General features: G+C 44.9%; 1 long non-coding RNA gene across 2 annotated transcripts; it reads left to right on the top strand.

Moving 5' to 3' along the window:
- Positions 1-935: 935 nt before the first annotated feature.
- Positions 936-19,132, top strand: LOC128328735 (uncharacterized). Of its 2 annotated transcripts, none has more exons than XR_008309371.1 (3): positions 936-1,197; positions 3,347-3,403; positions 18,340-19,132. It is a non-coding gene; the product is annotated as an uncharacterized LOC128328735 (long non-coding RNA). The 2 variants fall into 2 exon arrangements; XR_008309372.1 differs by lacking the exon at positions 18,340-19,132 and adding an exon at positions 10,949-11,279.
- The last annotated feature ends 1,962 nt before the right edge of the window (positions 19,133-21,094 follow it).

Below are 21,094 nucleotides of genomic sequence, written 5' to 3'. Positions count from 1 at the left end.
GATGGACAAATGCTCTGAGTCAGTACTTGGCAGCTTCTGGTGCCCACCTCTGTTTAGCTCCCTGATCCAGATCGCTTACCCTGCCAATCTCTAATTTCAACAACAAAAACCTATTAATACTATAACATAGTAAGTGGCCATGCTGCTCCATCAGAGTGGGGGGGGGGAGCCAGAATTTGGTAACAGCTTTATTAGGACCAACTACAATGATCCGAAATGTTGAGCAGCAACCTTTCAGGTCTTCAGAACTCTTTGCAAGGTTGACTATTAAGCAAAACAAGAAAGAATTCGGATAGGGAGCAGGTCATGGTGTAGCCCCAACATCTTAAGCGGGAGTGCAGAAGGAGCTATATATATACTTGTTGATTAATTTCACTAAGTTGCTTGATGCTAATTTCAGGATTCACCCACGACCTCTGGGCAGTGCCCGATTTAGCCACAAGTTAAGTAGGCCATGGCTTAGGGCCTCACATTATGAGGGGCTTCTGAATACTAAAAAATATATAAAAAATCCAGGTTTTACATAACTGGTTGAAAAATAAAGTAGAAAGGGGGAAAGGGACTCTAAAACAGACATTTATCATCCGAACAGGACAAAAATATATTTATATGGCTACACAGTTATTTATCATTACTGAGTTTATAAATCGGTGCAGAAATAACGGTAAATTATATGGATTTTTTTTCTTTAGGTAAATGCTGCTGTAACCATGAGCAGCGTAACAGGTGGCATTAAGTGATGCACGGGGGCAGAACTTCCAACCTGCTCTGTAATGTGGAGGGGCCCTTTAAGCTGGGAATGGCTTGGAGCCCCAGCATGTCATAATCTGGCCTGCCTCTGAGACCAATAGACAACAATGACTGTTCCTGATGTATAGAAAAAATAAAATCTAGTAATTACTCTGTTCTGTCTCCAGCACCAGTAGTACCCAGTGCAACATCTAAAATCAATCTCCAGCTCTGCTAATAAGCGCCACCACATTTTTTGGCTCTTTGTTTTAGAAGGGACCCCTGAGTTCTAATTAATAATAGAAAATAACTTCTGGCTTTTATTTTTTTAGAACGACCATTGCTTCTTTGTCCCCGTTTGCTGTGCTGCAACCTGAGATCTTTTGCACTGGTACCAACAATCCTGATTAGCCTTCAAGGAGCATCCAACCTGAATCACCATCTTAAGAGTGTAATCAATTGCTAACTGTAAGCTTCTTCCATGCTCTCTCTCTCTCTCTCTCGCTCTCTCTCTCTCTCAGGCAGCATGAGGAAGAGATTTTCTTGTGAAACTCCAGTGTCAAACCACTGCTTTGTGGTTTTAGTTGGTCTTGATAAAGTAATGATGACACCATCCCCATTTGAACAATGTCATTGTCAGTTACTTCTGCTATTGGCACAGTGCCTTCCTTCTTGCTTAAGATTCCGGTTCTTCCAGGGTGGGGTTCTCATGGCTGTTGTAGAGTGCACTGTGAATGAGCCAGAAAAGTAAGGTGCAACTGAAACCTATCGGAATTCTATTTCCTTTAAATAGATAGTGAAACCTTTCTCACAATCGGAGAAATGGCTCAAAAGGGGTGAGGGGAGGAAGCCTTCAAAAGCTTACCTCCCCTGCAGCCGATCTGTTCAAAGAGTCTGGGTGCGGATATCGCGCACCCAGATGTGCAGCTGCCTCCTTAGGCAGCATGGAGGGTTGAAGGGCTGGGAACATCTCCTTGCCCCTTGGAACTCCCATAATTATGGGGACTCCCCCGACACAGACTGGGAGCCATGCAAATGATCCAAAAAATGGCGTTACGAGAGCGCTTGCTCTCTTAACCTCATTTAGGAGGGTGGGTGGCTTGGCAGGTTTGCCACTGAGGCACCACCAGGATTGGGCCTGATCCCAGCGGTTCTCATGGGTGGAAAAGACCAGGCTTGGCTTTGTTAGCCCGTTTTTGCCTGCACATGAGAATAGCCTCAGTGAGTTGGTTTGGATGAAACTTTCACTGCCCATGCGCAGGGGCACACCTAGGTAACTTTGGCACCCAGACCCTGAAGGACTTCGGTCAACGCCCCTCCATGGTGAGCCCCCCCGCCCCACCACAAGCCCCCCCTTTAAATGTTTTAGAGCAAACCATCCTGGGTGGCCACCTGCGCTGCTGCCCCACTGCTGCCCATGCCTGCCACTGTCCCAGCTACAGCGCCACTCCTTGTCATTTTTGTGGCCTTTTTGAAGCGGCCATGTGCATGACCAGGGGGTGGGGGTGAACCGAGCAGGCCTCCCCCGTGGTGGCATCAGGTGCAGTGGCTGGTGGCCCCATCCATCTGGGCCTTCAGTGCCTGCACAGTGGGAGTATTGAGCCATCGCAAGCCTATGATGTCACGGGCTTGCGATGACTTGATACTCCCACTGTGCAGGCACTAAGGCCCAGGTGGACTGCTGCTGTGCCTGCCGCCAGCCACCACCACCACAGGGGAGGATGAGGCCTGCTCGGTTCACCTCCTACCCCCCGGGCACAAACATTGCGACTGCGAAATGAACGCAAAAATGACAGGGAGCGGCATGGCAGCCAGGGTCCCTGGACTTAGGAGGCCACAGACCGGGGCCCCAAGGTCTGGGGGTAAGAGGAGTACCTCTGCCCATGGGACTAGGAAGGAGACACATTGAAAGTACGCCCATTGGGATGTCTTCCATGGATGTCCCAATGGACATGCTTTCAGGGCGGACACATTTTCTAACCATATGGACAGGGATGATGTAGTTCAAACTGGCCCAGTGGTTGTTTTCTTCGGAAGCAACCCCAAGATTAGGGTAGTCATCCTGGCCTGGAGTCTTCAGGAATTGGTATCAATCTCCAGGTGACTGCTGAAAGCCATTCTGGAGATTTTAATGGCTTGATAGGGTGAAAAATAATGGGAGGTGCGGGGAGGCCAGGAACAGGAGAAAAAAAAATGTTCAGGAATAGCTTTAGTCAGAGTTGCAACCCTACTCAGAATATGTCTGAGGGAGCAATCTATGCTTCCTGATTTTTTAAGAGAAGGCCCTAATTGTGGATCCTTCATGCACAGCTGTACTATCTCCTGACAAATTAGATCAACCTCTATGCAAAGGAGTAGCAATTTCACCTGGTATTATTTCTATTATAGCAGCAGGAAGACTCAGAGGCATATGGAAACTTGCCCTGTTTTTGCTGTTACGTTTTCTAGGTACTTCTACTCTGCAAGCTGTCTTGTAAATAGCAGCTACATGTGTTTTGAAACAGTCTTCAATTTAAAGCGGCAGGAGGCAGTAATTAAATTTAATAGAAACCATGTCTGGGAGGCTTAGGGTCAAAAAATCTTTAAATCCATCTTCTCTTCTGCTTCTTTTCTGCAGCTGATGGAAAGCAGCTCAGAGGCCAGGCCAATAAGGACTTGCATTAGATCTTTGAAGGTAAGTAAGATTACTGAGATTATTCTATTTGCCTTTTTATTGCATTTCTATTGACATTTTTTTTTAAATTTTGAGTGATTATTTGACTCTTCCACATGCATCCACTAATCTTCCTGAGGATCAGGCATGCTGTAGATTTCTAGAGTAATTGGATAGCGCATATCCACATATTTGCTATTACAGGTAGCGTCTAGTCCTCTTCTTAGCACTGGGAGGATTCCGTTTGAATAGACAAAATAGATGGATAGTAGATAGCCTGCCAATGATTCAGGGCCCATAGAGATGGGGTGGGAGTGCAGGATAGGTGTGACTACTTGATCATCAGTGGTACTCAAAGACACTATCAAGTAAATACAAGATGTGTATTTATGTGGAATTGGGTAATATCATTCACGCTGCTCATGCTCATTTCCCCACAGAGATGAAACACAAAATTCTGAACTTGGCTAGACAGAGATAAATGTCAATATTGTGCATTTCAGAACACCTTGAGAAAATAGCACATCACCTTTTTTGTTTTGTTTCCATCATGCCACTGCATATTCTTTGTCTCTGGGCTTTCTGACAAATAATTAGTTTCTGGCCCTCTACTCCATTCCTACAAAAACAGTGCTGACAAAATCACTTCCTTACCTCTTGCACCTTCTACATCTCTCAAAATGATTGATGAAATTGACTGGTGATAGATTCAGGACAGACCCAAGGAAGCCCTTCTTCACACCATAAGTAAGTTAACTCATAAAATTCACTATAGCAAGATCGCCCCTAAGTTTGATTTTTTTTTTTTAACAAAAAGACTGGGCAAATTAATGGAGGACAGGCAGACCAACAACTGTTGACTGTGGCCAACATCCTAACACCGTACTTGTGCAATAAACAAAGTTGCCCTAGTGCAAGAAGACCTCATAGCTGTGCTAAATCTCAGGGATTTGGGGGATTTTGCCCTTGTGCAAAAGTTCTCTGCAAAACATAGGAAACGTGCACAGAGTTGGACACCTTGTTGTGCAAGTACAAACATGTTTGCACTAGTGCAAGGCTAGTGTTGAATAAAGACTTTGCACAACTAGCTAGTGGAATGATCTTGTGCTAGCACAATGTCATTGTGCAAGTGCAGCATTAGGATGCCAGCCAGCTATTTAGTAATGGAGCCTCTATACACCAAGACATTATACTGTACCTCTGATTAGCAAATGTTTGGAAGACACAATAGGGAAAGGGTATGGCTTTCACACCCTGCTTGTGAGCTTCCTAGAAGCAGATGGCTGCCTACTATCAGAAACAAGATGCTGGATTAGATGGGCATGGGTCTGACCTAGCAAGACTTTTCTCACGTTCTTTTTAACATATTGTCCCCTGAGGCAACAGAGTTGCTCATTCTTCCTAGTGTCTCTCCACTTACTTGCACATTTCCTTCCAAAAACCACCTACTTGTTGGAACAACGCAGATTCTAGCCCCAGGCACCATGCGAATTCAGTGAAACTTGGTTGTGTTAGAAACATAGGAAGCTGCCTTAGAACGAGTCAGAGCATTGGTCCAACTAGCTCAGTATTGTCTCTACACTGACTGGCAGTGGCTCTCCAAGGTTTCGGGCAGAGATCTTTCCCAGCTCGACTTGGAGATGCCAGGGAGTGAGCTTGGGACTTTCTGCATGGAAAGCAGATGCTTGACCACTGAGCTACAGCCCCATCCCTTCCATTCCTCTATTCCATCCCTTCATCCATCACTCATCCCAGCATCTCTTAACTCTTCCTGTCTGTTCTCCTCTCTGGATGTGTCTGGCCAATGCTGCTGTGACACCACTGGCCTCCCTGTACAACATCTCCTCCAACAATGGAGAACCTGACCTGACTTAGCTCGGGAGCTCCCTTGGAGCAGAAGCAAATCAAAGCAATCCCCTCTCCTGCCTTTCCCCCCATCTCTTTGAATAATTGTGTGCATTTCTGCAATGTCACGACGTAGCCATAGAAAGCCTTGCAAGGGTGCCAAGAGCAGCAGACCCAGGATGGCAATGCAAAATTAATGATCTTGATGGCAGAGGCAGGCTCCTTTTTAAGGTGAAGCAGGCTTTGTAATGCAGCACGCCCTCTCAATTAGTCTCTTATCATATCCAGAGGAATATATGCGATGTGGTGGAGTGTGCCTTAAAAGTGACTCTGTAACTCGGGAAGATCAGTCTAGTTGATAGGCAGACTACAATAACCCCATATGAAAAGATCATCATATATCAGAAAGCATTATAGAAGCAGTTCACTATACTTTCATGCTTTTGCTTAAAGAGAGAGAGAGAGAGAGAGAGAGAGAGAGAGAGTGTCTCTAGGGTATTTGTTAGCAAAGTGGAAGATATTTCAGTTACTTTTGTTAGGAGCCTTAATAAGAAACTGGCGACTGCTATCTTGTATGGGTTTGTGCTTTCTTCTTCTTCCTCTTCTTCTTTCCCTCCAAAGCGCAGATCAGATCATTAGCAAGGCATATGCCTGGCAGAGGGCAGCAAGACCCATTTCTTGTTCTCCATGGTGATTATCATCCCCATCACAAAGGTTAAGATTCTGACTTCCCAACTGAGCGCAACCAAGGCTGCTCCGTAATAAGTGTCGCACGATGGAATCTCAACTAGAGCTGGTGAACGGAACAATCCTTATAATGGGAGTTCTACTAAAGTCTCTCAAAAAGGAGGGGAAAAGGGAAGAAAAGGCAAGTTCTACAGCAGCAGGAAACTGAGAGAATATAAGGCTTTAACATGTAGAGAGAGAGAGAAGCAAAATGCTGCTATTTCATCTGCCACAGTTACTGAGAGTGGGAGGCCTGGCTGCCATGGGAGCGGGGTTTGGGGAAGCTATTAGGGGAAATTGAAGTCATTAGATAACTGTGGGAGGGCCAGAAAGGTTGATGGTACCCAGGTGGTAGAAAGCACGTATTGGGGCTTGAGCCTTGTGGTAGCAAGCATGACTTGTCCCCTTAGCTAAGCAGGGTCTGCCCTGGTTGCCTATGAAAGGGAGACTTGATGTGTGAGCACTGTAAGATATTCCCCTCAGAGGATGGAGCCACTCTGCGAAGAGCAGAAGGTTCCAAGTTCCCGGCCTCCCTGACTTCTCCAAGATAGGTCTGAGAGAGATTCCTGCCTGCAACCTTGGAGAAGCCACTGCCAGTCTGTGTAGACACTACTGAGCTAGATGAACCTATGGTCTGACTCCGTATATGGCAGCTTCCTATGCTCCTATGTTCCTATGAGCCTACAGTGGGTCTTGAACTGTTGACTTCGGAACATAGCAAGCTACTTTATACTGAGTCAGATCATTGGTCCATCTAGCTCAGGCCTGCTCAACTTAGGCCTCCCAGCTGTTTATGGACTACAACTCTCATAATCCCCAACCACGGTGGCTAATAGCCAAGGATTATGAGAGTTGTAGGCCAACATCTGCAGAAGGGCTGAAGTTGAGCAGCCCTCTCATAGGAAGGTAAGTTCTGTGGCAGCAGGAAACTGAAGGAATATAAGGCTTTAACATGTAGAGAGAGAGAGAGAACCCAAATGCTGCTATTTCATCTACCGCAGTTTCCCAGAATGGGAGGCCTGGCTGCCAGTGGTGGTGGTGGTGGTGGTGGTGGGGTTTGGGGAAACTATTGGAGAAATTGAAGCCATCAGACAATTGTGGGAGGGTCAGAAAGGTTAGAAAGTACTGGGGCTTGAGCCTAAAGTGGGTCTTGAACTGTTGACTTAGGAACATAGGGAGCTGCTTTATACTGAGTCAGACCATTGGTCCATCTAGCTCAGTATTGTCTACCCTGACTGGCAGAGGCTCTCCAAGGTTTCAGGTCAGTGGGGTTGCTAGGTACTTCAAATATCCAGGGCCTGAGTCCACAGTCTCACTTTTTAATAATTAAACTCAGTCATACTTCCACCCAAAGAATAATTCCTTTAAAAAAAAAATCCAATATTATAATACAGCAGACAGCACCTATACCTCTGATTGGCAAATGCTGGGAAGACACAACAGGGGAAGGTGTGGCCTTTGTACTCTGTTTGTGAACTTCCTAGAAGCTATTGATGGAAGCAGCAGAGAGCTAGGCGTGGCCAGGAGATCTCTCCCTTGCTCAGTCTGTGCAGGGGCCTCCACTGCTGCACTTAATTTCTGGAAGAGGCCATAGAGGAGGGAGGCAGCTGATGAGATTCATTGGATCTGAGAAATTAATTGGGGTGCTGAGAAATTAATTGGGGTGCTGTGGCCCATGAGCCACCCCCTAATGATGCATATGTTTCAGATTATATTCTTTCCCAGTCCTACCTGGAGATACCAGGGAGTGAATCTGGTACCTTCTGCATGCAAGCAGATGCTTGACCACTGAGCTATGGCCCCATTCTGGTGCACACCTTGCTTAGCAAAAGGAACAATTCACACTTGTGACCACAAGACTAGATCTCCTTCCCATACTTAAGGTATATCAAATAAGATTTCAGCTTGCATATAACCTCCCAGCTCTGGCCAAAGAAGAGACCTGGAGGCAGTTCCTACATGGCCGAGGAAACTGGGCGCATTTTATTGGAGTGCGGGAGTTCAAGGGGAATGCAAGGCTTTACCAGAAGGAAAAACCTGAAGCTCAATTGTAGTTCATGACTGATAGGTTTATACAAACCTATGTCCTTATATCTATGTTGTGGTTGTGCATATCTAAAATGAATGTGGGAAGATGCCCTAAAGACATCCAGATAAGGAAGGCAACCCCACTCCTTTAAAACTGTTTTAAAATTAACCTGCAAAAATACCACCCATTCTGGAGTTTATGGCTGGGCTGTGGGGTTGCAGGACACTTCTTCCTACTGGCTTTTCTGTCCAAAGCGTCTTGTTGGCCATTGACTGAATATGGGGTGGCAGGAATTCACTCTGTGTTTCTTGGCTTGCTTAGCAAAGTTCCCTCCAGGAGTCAGTTGTATTTCTTGATATGCTAGTATCAGGTGGTTGGACGAATGCCTTTGGGTGCTATGGCCCAAAGGTTGGCAAGTGGGAGGTAGAAGGCAGGCAGGTAGAAGACAGATACTCTGTCTTCCAGAGTAGAAATTTATTCAAAGTTAAAATTAAAATTAAAAACTTAGAGACTTATTCAAAACAAGTCTCTTATTGATTTATCACCCAGGCATCAGGAAGTCAGCATATCTGTAAGCGTTTGTATCAGTGATATGGCACGGGAATTTTGGCATCACCTGACTTCCTGGACCAGGAGGATTCTGGGCAGTTGTGACAATTTCCTTCTCCAATCAGTGGCTGGTGGTACAGGGAGTGCGAGGGTGGCCAATGGTGGTGAGACATCACCCCTGCACCCTGTGACATCCTCACTGGAGGCCCCCCTTTCTAAATTGATAGGGCCAACTGACCATGGTACAGGGGGTATGGGGAAGGGAAGATTGCTTACAGCCTCCCCTTGTGCTTCTTGCAAGCTTTGTATGGTGTGTGAGGAAAGCAGATCAGTCTTCTCTCTTCGTCCTGCACTCCTTGCAAAGTTTGCAAGGGTCAGCTTGGTCCTGAATTACTTTGGTCCGATGGCAGTGGTAAGTGGCATCTCGCCGCCCTACTGGAACCCCAATAATCTGCCACCTGAGGTGACTGCCTCACCTGTCCTCATGAAAGGGTTGCCTGAGGGAGCTAGTGACTGATTCCAGTGCTCAAGCCTCAAGGCACTGAACGGATTGCACATTTAGTTCCCATTGACTTATAGGTAAGCAGTAGTCTTTATTTGCAGGGGACCAGGAACTAAGCTAGTTTCCCTCCCACATACACACATGCAACACAAGCCACATGCTTCTTCCACTTCTAGCTGGCTATGTCAACATTTTTATGGCCCCAGTTTAGTGCCTGCTCTGAAATGAAGCCCACCTAAGGAAATCGTGTGCTTACTCCCTATTTGAGCAGCAAGGTTGCCATTTACTGGAGCAACTTCTTGGTGGGAAAGTGTTTCAGTTCTGAAGGAGGCAATTATGTTTTTCAGCTCTAGGTAGCGACTAAGCCAAACAACTCTGGTTCTAATATACACAGACATCTCTGCAGCCTTGAATTAGCAAAAGTCATCCATGCTTTGGCTCAAATGGCAGCGCATATGCCTGGAAAATTTCCTGCCTCTTTTCGTTTTCTCTGAAAGTTAATTTATCAGTTGGCATTTCTACTATATATTGGGCCCAAACCTTCACTCATTGAAGTGGATGGGAATCTTGCCACTGATTTCAACGGAAGCAGGTGTGTGCCCTTAATGAGGCGTGTGGTGGTGTCAGCATATACACAGAAAGCCTGGAAACCGTTAGTGTTAGAAACACTAGGCAAGCACACTTTATATGAATCCTGAAACACATGAATAGTGCATGCTGGTGACATTTAAGAATTGACAAGGAGAGTGAGGGATATCAAGCAGAAGAACAGAATTTAAACAAGAAGATACTGTCATGTTGGAACTATTCACCCCTCACTTGGCGAAGTTATAAAAATCTTGAACAGAAAGACAACGGGAATGCTAATAAATGAGCAGTGTCTAAGCTATATCGGATGATCAGAATGTACTTTTGTATGTTGCCTAGGGCTAATTCATATGGCCATTTTAAAGAAAATGCTTGAAAGCCACTGCAGATTGCTTTTACAGCACTTTTGAAGGTTTTTCAAGATGCAGCTTCATAGCAGAGCAGTCACCTAACTGCTTCAGCACACAAACACACACTCCTGATTTTTTGTATTGGTGCTTGCCCAGATGTGCCTACCTTTTAATCCATCATAGTTTTGAAATTGTCCATATTCATACCCAATGAGGTAGCTAAAAGCGGTGGCAAATGAATAATACAGAGAGCATAGCAATGCATAAATCCTGTCCCACTGGCAGGGGCAGGCTGTTGGGACTGCAGAGCCTTGGAGAGCTCCCAAGGAACCACTTGTTCCAACAAGGACCAGAGCCGGAGTGAGATCTTTAATACTTCCAGGCTCAGATTAGCGGTCCCAGGCCCCACCTCCCTGTTGGAGAGCAGAGAGATTTAAAGAGGCAGGCCTCCATTCTGGAGTGTAGCCCTCCTCTCCTCCATGAAGTCCCTCCTGATCCATTGTTGGCACTAGGCTTGAGAGAGTGCATCGTATTTGGTGTGGAAGTGATTGCTTCATTGGAGGGGCTCAGGGTGAAGCTTGAGTTCTGCTTCTGGGGTTTGGGATCTCTCCAGCCTGGTGTCAGGGTTTGGGTCTGGGACTGGCACAGAGTTGGGGTCTTCCAGCTTGACTGCTTCCCCCTCTCCAGGGTCTGTTCTACTGCTACTACTATATATGCTACTGCTCAGGGCAAGGGTCGTGGCAACATATGATCTCTTGGTCTCTAATCCAAACATTAGTATAGTTTGAGACAGTTTGAAAATAGGAATAGCAATATCTACAGACACGCAATTTAAAGCATATGCTTAACTTTATCTTACTGAAACCAATAGAGTTTAAACTTGAATAAGAGCATAGCATCGCCAGGGCCATGTTGCAGATTATCATCCCCTGGAGTCTCCACTTTAATCTTACAAATCTTCCAATTGTCTTTTGCAGACCCCCTTCAGTTTCCTCATTTGAATCAAGGATGTTAACTTTCTTCTACCCATGTGATTGTGCTGGCATCTTTAGTAGGCAAGCTGAAGTGATCTTGGGTTCATGATGAGTCGTTCGCTATGATCTCAGGATGCTGCCAGCCAGCAAGGTGGAACTGACTTGAGTGACTTGCCAGTCAGCTTGACATGGGCTTTCTGGCAGAATGTGCTCATAATGCATTACTCGGAATAGACTCATTTTGTATTACTCAGAATGGGCTCATTTTGCATCACTTGGAATGTGCTTGTTTGCATCACTCAGCCAGCAATTTTACCCCAGGCATGAAGTCACAAAGTATGATTAACTCCAACTGTTGTGCAATGGTTTTCATAATCTTTTGTGTTGTGAGCCACTCAACATCTAGGCAAAGTGGGAAATAAGTATTTTAAATTAAAATAAATACAGGAAATGCTGTGGCATTTCTTGCCAAAATGGTGATCTGAAATGGTTCTTGGGGTCTATTAACATGTGTGGACTTTTTCTATGTAAATCCCCCTGACCACTGCCAGTACCATGTGCTAGCAGATATATCTACTATATATTTAATTCTCCTAGATGTACCCGTAGCTTATCCCATGCATGGCAGTTCTTGCGAGAGTTCACGAGTGAGCTGATGATTAGCGACGTGGACGGCCAGCCACCAAGGGAGGAGAAGCTGCCTAGAGTGGGGAGATGCAGCGGCTTGGCAAACGGCCAACCACTGGGGGAGGACTAGGGGCCAGCTAGTGTATGTCTATATACAGTAACTATATTAGTAGTTCTTGTAGATGGACCAGGGGGATGCGTGGGGATGTTGCAAGCCCTGCCCTGCTGAAGCTGTGACCAATGGCGTGCCCAGAGGGGGAGACATGCGCAAGGGTGGGAGCAAGCAGCACATGCCAGGAGGTGGTTGGTGGAGCTTGCCCCTGCAATTGGAGGGCCCACAGGGCCCCACTGGCCTCAAGAGGTGGGCGGCTGGCAGCGAGGAGAAATAATGGTGGCAGCGAGGAGGTGAAGGAGGAGGCGAAAGGTGGCAGGAGAGCCACTTTCAGATGGGGAGACTGGGGCAGAAGGTGGGGGTGAAGAGAGACTGGGGCAGAAGGTGTGGGGGGAGTGTACTGCTGCACAGGTGCTCTGTGTGGGGTCAGCTAGTTTGGTTAGTAAATGTGAAGCATTACTGCATGGATTATATGCCCCTTTGCAGTACTTTCTAGTCATCTGGGTAGTGTGAAGAAATGTGTACCAAATTTCAACTTTTTACCAGTTGTGGGAGTGAATTTTGATTCTCAGCATGGAGGAGCTGAGTGAGTCAATGACTTTCAAGCCTCTCTACATGATGTATTTATTAATTTACTGCATTTCTGTACCATGCTTCTGCCAAGGCATTCAAGGTGGTTTACTATTTAAAAATACTAAAATAAAGAGTTATAGCAGATACAGTGAAGTTGTCTTAGGCCATTGGTGGTCCCATGTGGGAACAGATTACATGAACTTTTTGGTTTGGGCAATCCTCTTCTGCTTTTGTCTCAGGGCACGTGGATCTTCAGGTAGCATGTGGGAAGGTGTGATATATTTGATATATAGGAAGCTGCATTATACTGAGTCAACCCATAGGTTCATCTAGCTCAGTATTGTCTACACTGACTGGCAGCGGCTCTCCAAGGTTCCAGGCAGGAGTCTCTCCCAGCTCTATCTGGAAATGCCAGGGAGTGAACCTGGGACATTCTACAGGCAAACAGATGTTCTACCACTGATGTACAGCCCCGTCTCCTAAGGGGAATATCTTATAGCATGCAGAACTCTCATGTAGTCACGCATTCAAATGCAAACCAGGGCAGATCCTATTTAGCAAAAGAGACCAGTAATGCGTGCTACTACAAGACCAGTTCTTCTCCCACTTTCTCTAATTCAGGGCTGCACAACTTCAGCTGTTGTTGGACTACAGCTTCCATCATCCCCAGTCACAGTGGCCAGTAGTCAGGGATGATGGGAGATGTAGTCCAACAACCAAAGACCAAAGTTGTAATTAATTCTATACTTAAGCGGGCCCACAATTACCAAACTTTACAGGAAATTTTACAGCAGCTCCTACTTTCCTTTGGTAGGGTAGGAACTTCCTGCCTTGGCTACTTATGCAGTGACCTTTCAATCTGAACAGGTCCACTTTCTGAAAAGTAGACGCTTAGCACAGGCAGTCATAAAAGTCATTTCATTTTCACAAACAATTACATTCTCTGGCTGGGGTACTTTGATCAAATTTCAACTGAGGTGCCTGAGTTTTCTTACCTCATTCAGTTTAAATTAGGCATATGTTGTTTGTACTTCTCTCCCTTGCGCTAAACTGTTGAACTACTGCCTGTAACTCCAAGGGGTGGCTGTACTCAATAGCTGACTTCTTCCTCCATGCAGTGCTAAATTGTACTTTGAGTTCCACATTAATTAGGTGGATTTAAATAGGGATACTTCATAAGCTTGCAGTCTCTCTAAGATCCCAACCATTGTTCATGGGCACATTGCTTCATTTAAATCAGAAGTTTAAAATGTCAGTCGACAAGCATGGAGAGTCCAGAAATTCACATACATGGAGGGCAACCTCCTTGAGCCTAAGAAAACTAGCCAGGCGGCAACTCTTGTGCATAAAATCTCCCCACAAAAATGGCACCCATGTCTAAAACACCTTTTATAAATAAAAAAGTCAAATATTTGGGGAAGAAGAAAAAAATCAGTTAGAAAATAAATGTACAGCCTGGACCTTCCTTACCATTACAATAGCAGTCACATGTAACAAAAAATGTTTGTGGAAATTTCTCCTCTGAAAGACCATTTAATGGGGAGAAATAAAATCTAGTCAAGATCTATGAGGCTTTTGCCTGTGTTTAGACTTTCTCCACAGTGTGGAGTGAATCTGTGTGCATTTGAGAACTGATGGACAATTGTATTCATGGTCAGAAATAACAAATTTCTTAAAAAAAATAAACCCAGAGAAAATGTTGGCATATGGTAGCTGACATTCAGACTAACTCTCTGTTGCAGAGAAATTACAAGAAGCAACTTTAACTGAGAAACAAGAGTTTGATATTTATTACTAATTAAACATAGGTTAAGAAAACAATAAACTAACAGTCTCTTATGCAGAGAGAGGGAACCTCTCAGTTTGAATCCAAGACAGGAAGTAAGAAGCTGACAAACAAACCATGATTCCAACCCCCAAGCCAGTACAGAGAGAGAAAACATACAGACAAGCATGTCTAGTACAAGAACTAAGACAATGCAACAGCCACTAAGGTGCCAGGGTTTTCCATTGCACAAGAGGGGCTCGAGGGGGGGGGAAGGGAGGGGTCAGTGCCCTCTCAGACAAGTAGTTTGCTTCTCCCACCTGTCCATTTCTGTTTCAGAAATCTAATATGTTGGACATAGCTTGCCCACCCATAAATGCACTTTGCCCCTTCTGTGCTCCCATCATTTTTTTTTCCTGGTACCACCACTGAAGAGGGGAGGGCATTTTTTGGTGCTTTCTCTCCCCTCTGCAGCTGCTTGTGCCTCTTGAAACTATCTGTTTCCCTTAGAGTCTCCCAACTCTCATGACTCTCTTTTGTGTAACCAGGGGCATAGCAAGGGTGGAGTGGGCCCAGAGACAAGATTTTAAAATGGGCCCCCCCTCACTGAAGTAAAATTTAGATAGATAGATAGATAGATAGATAGATAGATAGATAGACAGACAGATAGATAGATAGATTGACTCTCTCTCTCTCTCTCTTTCTGTGCCACAATACAACATCATCCTAAATTATTTTTAAAAGGTTTTGTAAATTGTGGACAATGCAAGTTATTTAATGGTACCAGAGAAAGACATGCTCCAGGTCTTCACACTCACATCAATTTTGGAAGATGAATACAACTGAAGAAAGCCCAGGCGGGTGTGCAGCTGGGGGAGTCAGTCATGTGACTTGCCTCTGCTCCCCCCCAGGCAGTGAGCCCCCAGACAACTGTTTCCCCTTGCCCTATTATTGTTATGCCCCTGTGTGTAACTAAAACCATGGCACATCACTGGAGCAATAATGTAGATGCTGCCCATTTTTTAAACATGCACACATTTGTATGTATACAATGAGCGTGTATGCAAGGGAAAACCAGCAGGCACAGGAAGGGTTAAGCACTCCCCCTGGCCTACCCATCCTACCTTGCAACCCCTCCTTGGCCCTGCATGGGTGTTAACCTGCAGAAGTGTTAGGAGGCACCTTTTTGCTTCTATAGCATGTAGTTCAGCTCTGTTGCAAGGCAGAAAGCAAGGGAAGGGGCTTACGAGATCCCTCTAGTCCCTCCCCTTGGGGGAAAAACCCCAGAAAACCCGGCCTTCTTTTCACTAGGTAATTTTTCAGATAAGAGTGGAAAAGCCAGTACCTCACATTTTGCATCTAATTATATATTAGTGCCATCTGTTTATTTCGTAGTTTATTTCTTGTGGTTTTTCCCTTCAGAATTTCAAGTGCCAGGATGACTGCGAATGAATAACTTGCTGGATTAGATAGGCAATAGTAAGATTATTGTGATTTGGAAGCTGCTAAGAAACCATTGAAGGACAATAACATTTTGTTAAGAGCTGAAGACACAGAAAGGCTTCACCTGTGCAAGGCGATAAATGATTCCTAACTGGCTTTCCACTCTCTGGTGTGTGTGCGTGTGTGTGTGCGCGCGCAAAGCTGCACTTAAGGAAAACATTTCCCCCCCTGTTGTGCAACCTTACAGGAGTCCTCGTCAGACCCTATAAATTGTAACCATGAACACCACTTGTGAAGGGGAGAGCAGGAGGAAGTCCACCCACTGCTGTCTCTCACTCCCGCAGGAGGTGAGTGATGTGCGGTGGGGAGGGGGGACCACGACTTCCTCCCTGCTTTGTAACTTTGCAAGTTACCAGGGGTTACATTATACACAGTTCCCTGCTTTGTAACTTTGCAAGTTACCAGGGGTTACATTATACACAGTTACAATGTATAATGTCTGAAAAGGGCTAGGCTACCCCTCCCACTTTCTCTGCATGCTGGTGGGTGGAATATCTGTTAGGAATCATTAACTACAAGTGGAACCCATGACAAAAATGTTATGTCAGATCTGAAAACTCCTGTGTTAGATTGGCGAGGAAAGGTCAGAATGAAGCTTTGATGACTAGAGTAAGGCGGCAGGAAAGTGAAATGTAGGGTCTTGTCAGAGTGGTTTTCTTTGCTTTCTTGTTTGGTACAGTGTATTTTGCTGCTTTCACTAGGATGTTCTTTTCCTTTGCTTTTCTTTTAGTTTTTTGGACATCCTACCTTTGATTTTCTTTCTTTCTTTCTTTCTTTCTTTCTTTCTGCAGCTCATGTCTTGTGTAAATGTCACCCACTGTCAATGGTTTTCCTTGCTCACTGCCTCTCTCCCTCATTTCCTTCTCTCAGTTCTTTCACTCACCCTCCTTCTCCCAAATTTCCATTTTTATTGGCTGTGCTCTGCTGATTGACAGGAGAAGAAGAACCTCCCCTTGGAACCATTATTCAAGCATTTCATGACTGCAAAGTATAGTTGCTTCCTGCCTCTTTGGGGGCGGATTTTAGTTTTGGGGGGCCCCAAACTTCCTACCTCCCAAACTAACACTTCTGGGCATGCCTTGCAGTCCCACACCCCCAAATTCCCCCCACCCTTTCCAGGCATTTGCAGAGGCTCTGTGCCTATCCACATGCTGCATTAGCAGTCAGCAGTATTAATAGATAAGGCAAGTGAACGTGAAACCTTTCTGCTTCTCTAACTTGCTTTTCTAACTGGTTTCTCCCTGTCTCTGAAATTTGAGGATGTAAATGGAAGGTATCACTCTATACCCACCCTGCCAGGCGCGTAACAACGATAGGGCAAGGGGAGACAGTTGTCTGGGGGCCCCACTGCCTGGAGGGGCCCCCCAGAGGCACCTCACGTGACTCCCCATTGCCCCCTGCCCAGCCCCAAGGCCCCTCAGCCACTTGCCCTGTTCGCCGGCTCTCCAGCTTGTTCTCCTGGCCGGCAATCGAGCAGCAGACACGCTGCAAAGAGCTCCTTTTCTGCCGCCTCTCAGCTGATCGGCGGGTGGGCGGGGCTTCCACGGAGGTCTGGTGTAGGCCTCTGTGAAGCCTGAACTCCAGTAGGGCCCAAGCCAGCCAGGAAGGAGGAGGCAGCCAGAGAGGCCTCCACTGCTCTCTGCAGCAGAAGACCCCCTGCTGCCAGGTAGAGTGTGAACTCCTTTTTGTGGTTACCTTCCCCACCCGGATATATAGGGATCTGCTTGCCATAGGGCTTTGATATGGGGGGGAGGGACTGAGAAGTCTCTGAATATTTATTTTTAAACAGCTTGGAAAATTTGCTGGCTTAAAAAAACTATCTAAAAAGTCCTATAAGTGGCTTGTTTCATGGCAGAAAATTACAAAAACTTCTGGAAGAAACAGTATTATATTTATTTTATTCATTCATTTATAAATGCACTTATGTTCAAGTTGTTTTGCAACCCAGAAGGTCTGAGTGAGAACTGTGAAGCATGTCTTCTGCTTTTATTTTATTTTTCTTGTGTGTGAACTTCTCCCCAGTAACTTGCAGGGACTTCAGGGTAAATCTGGCCAACATGTGAATGCAGCACCTCTATTCCAGAGGAGATGTGTGTTAAAGGGCTTTAAAAGCCTCCTGTGAAAAACCTCCTGCAATCAAACTTGACTGAATTTGTTCAGAATTCTGAGAAAACAAACATAGGTTCACCCTGCATGGTTGAAAGTCTCCTTTGCTAATCTGCAGCGAGGGGCCCATTTTAATCATTCATCTTTCTAGTGTGTTCTAGGCATTAAAAGTAAAACAAATGTATAGTACTCAATGTATATCACTGTATATTGTAACGTGTGCGTGTGTGTATTCAGTGAAATGTATTTCCAGACAGCATACTTATTTTGGAATATCAGACTTAAATCCTTGGGGGCCTGGGGTGTGCGGAGGCCCTGGACTTTGAGTGGGGGGGCCCCATTTTAAAATCTTGTCTCTGGGCCCACTCCAACCTTGCTACGCCCCTGCACCCTGCTTTTACCTTTGGTTGAACAGGTTTGACAGGTTTCATAGAATTAGAAAAACCTGCAGAAAGTGTTTGCCTGGAGCTGACAGAAGGACAAAAGGAATGTGTTTTGTCCATAGATTTATAGGTACATAGGAAGCAGCCTTTAACCATATCAGACCATTGATCCATCTAGCTCTGTATTGACTGGCAGTGGCTCTGAGAGGCAGGCAGGAGACTCTCCCAGGCCAATCTTGGAGATCCCAGGGATTGAACCGGGGATTTTTTGTATGCAAAGCACATGTTCTGCCACTGACTGAACTATAGCCCCATCTTCCCACAGGAAGTGATGCCTCTCTGACACTATTTCAGCTCATCTACAGCCTTACAGGAATGGTGCCCTATGATCTCTGTGAATCCTTATACCCTGCCAACATTTGTGGTTGCCCTAGTGTGCGACTTCACCAACCTGGAGACGGTAACTAGGAGCATAAGCTAATGATTCCATTTCAAGAACAAATGTGAAGCAAGATGATGTTATAGTGTGCAGCGCGAAGTGGAAAACAATGGGCATAAGCATGCTTAATTGCCTGTTGGACTGGGGCCATGATGTTTGCAAGTTGACCCTATATAAAGCTATATGCATATAGTCCTTTTAATATAATTGAACTGGCAGCCACATAAGTGCTTCACGTGACGCTCTGCAATGACTTTGATGTTTTCTTCATCCTCTGATATTCAGGTATTATTGTTTTTACCTCTGATAAAAGCCATAACAAAAAAATAAATCAAAGACTGCCAGGAAGAAGGATGAATGATGTTTTCATTTTGGCTGTTGCCAGAACGGCTCTAGACTGAAGAATATCTTGGGATCTTTAATCAACCCTTTTTTGAAGTGCATATTTATTTTTTCCTCCACTTGCACAATTTATCTTTTATTTTCGGAGAAACTGGAACAAAGCTTTCTCTTTTCCCCCTTTCAGAAGCAAAGGAGGTGAGTTTGACATTTTGTCTACCAAGGTTTTCTCTAATAGGCATTACACATCCGCCAAGGTGATGAGTTATTGGTTGTCAATATTGCATGTATTGATCAACATCTTCCAAACACCAACTTTCACATATGAGTTAAAACAGAATGCACTGTGAAGAATAAAACAGAATTAGTTACTTTGGTCCTGATCCAGAGATCCTGGGGCAAAGCAGCAGGCTACATACAAGGTTATCATTCAGCAAACAGATGTTGAGCACTGTCAAGTTTGACAATGCTGCTCACCTATTGGTGGAGACAGGCATGCTGGAATTCTCTCTCCTCTTCCTGAAAAGGTGATTGGCCCTGTCAAAATCATAACTCTGTTATCTCTGGACTGACTAACAGGACCAGTTTCTGGTTTCTGCAGACTTCCTTTTACCCTGGGCAGAAGTGAAAGTGGCCCAGAGAGATCAATGGTGACATCCAGGATTTTATTTCAGATATTATTGGACAGCAGACACACACCCCACCCAAAACAAAAGATAGCAGCAAAAAAAAAAACAACACAAAAAACCCCCCACCCCCCACAAAAAAACCCCCAAAACTCCAAAGAAAGAAAAAAGAGTCAACTGACATGAAGAGGAAAATTACACAGAGCAACCCCACTGAAACTAAAAGGACAATTTAGGCAATTCCTAACTTGCCTTTTTAATTTCAATAGGATTATTTTGAATAATTTTCCTAATTATGTCAGCTACTGCGCTTTCTAATTCTGGTCTTATTTCATGAGAAATGTGTTTGGTTTTTAAAAACATTTGCAACTGCAATGCAGCTGCATGCAACTCAGTGGAACACAAGGTCTCTATGAGCAACTGAATACAGGATTTCACCTGGCAGCCAGTTTGAGGGAACAATTTAATTGACCTTTCCTGTTTTGTATGGGTTGGTGGGCAGATTTGGCTGGCCAAACCAGCCTTGGCCATCCTCCTACAATAATAACAGTGGTTACTGTTATTACCCCTCAAATTTGTCTTGCGAAAAGACCCAAGTTAGAAAATGAGGTCCTCTCTTTGATGTTACCCTTTGTTTTGCAGGGAAGACACACACACACACACACACACACCCCAGATCAGCATCAAGATTCTGTGCATATGGCTAGCTCCCACTTCCACCCCAGAGGACATTTAAAAAAGACTTATCTAAAAGGAATCAGAAAATGCTCTATACAGAAAGTAAGGTCAATTTCTTTAGGCTTTTTATATCTGTGTAGCTAAAACCAGCAATGTTGGCAAGCAATGTGCTTCCAATACAGAACTGAGTTCACAAGACCTTTGGAACTGGATAAGGTCTCTATGCTGCACAGCACTGGATAAGACCAGAAGAAGGATCTGTTAGCAGAAGGCTGTTTCCGTGAATGGCTCACCATTGCTCACCATTTTAAAGCTAAGGAGATAATCAGTGCAATCAAAGATCCTGAGTTTTGGATATGAGTGGAGTCACCCGCCCATTTTCACCATGTATATTTCAGATTAAACACATGTTCAAATCATGGGCCGTTGTGAACCAAATGAACCTCAATCAGATTGGTCAAATATCTTATGGCAGGGATTCTCTAACTTGGCTCTCCAGATGTTGTTGGACTTCAGCTCCCATCATGATGGGAATTCAACATCTGGGGTTCCACATTTGAGAACTCATGTCTTTTGGTGACTGGAACATATTCTGAGCTTTGAACAAGAGTGGGTTCCACAATCTTTTCCACCACACTATGACTACAAAAACAAAACTTGCTCTGGAAAGGGGTTTCCATGACTGTACCCTATGGCTACACATTTGATAAGATAATTTATCTGTGCCAATTTTTCTGGTATATGGAAATCTTTGAAAACATTTATGTTGGTTTTTTAAAGTGAAAAAGCAGGACTGTTAACAGGAGCACAGTTCTCCAGAAGGAGGCATAGGTTTGCGGAAGATGGAGTTCTTCCAGTCTTATCTACAGAAATCTTAAGCTTTGGGTCTGGAACTACAAGTTGGGAGCTGTACTTGGAAGCCCGGATTAACTCCTCATCGAAATACGTGCCTAGACCCCACTCCTATGATTCAGTACTCTGTGATGACTCAGCAGCTG

This window comes from Hemicordylus capensis, chromosome 6, assembly GCF_027244095.1.
Source record: "Hemicordylus capensis ecotype Gifberg chromosome 6, rHemCap1.1.pri, whole genome shotgun sequence".
Lineage (NCBI taxonomy): Eukaryota > Metazoa > Chordata > Lepidosauria > Squamata > Cordylidae > Hemicordylus > Hemicordylus capensis.
This window is presented reverse-complemented; position numbering and strand designations above follow the sequence as displayed.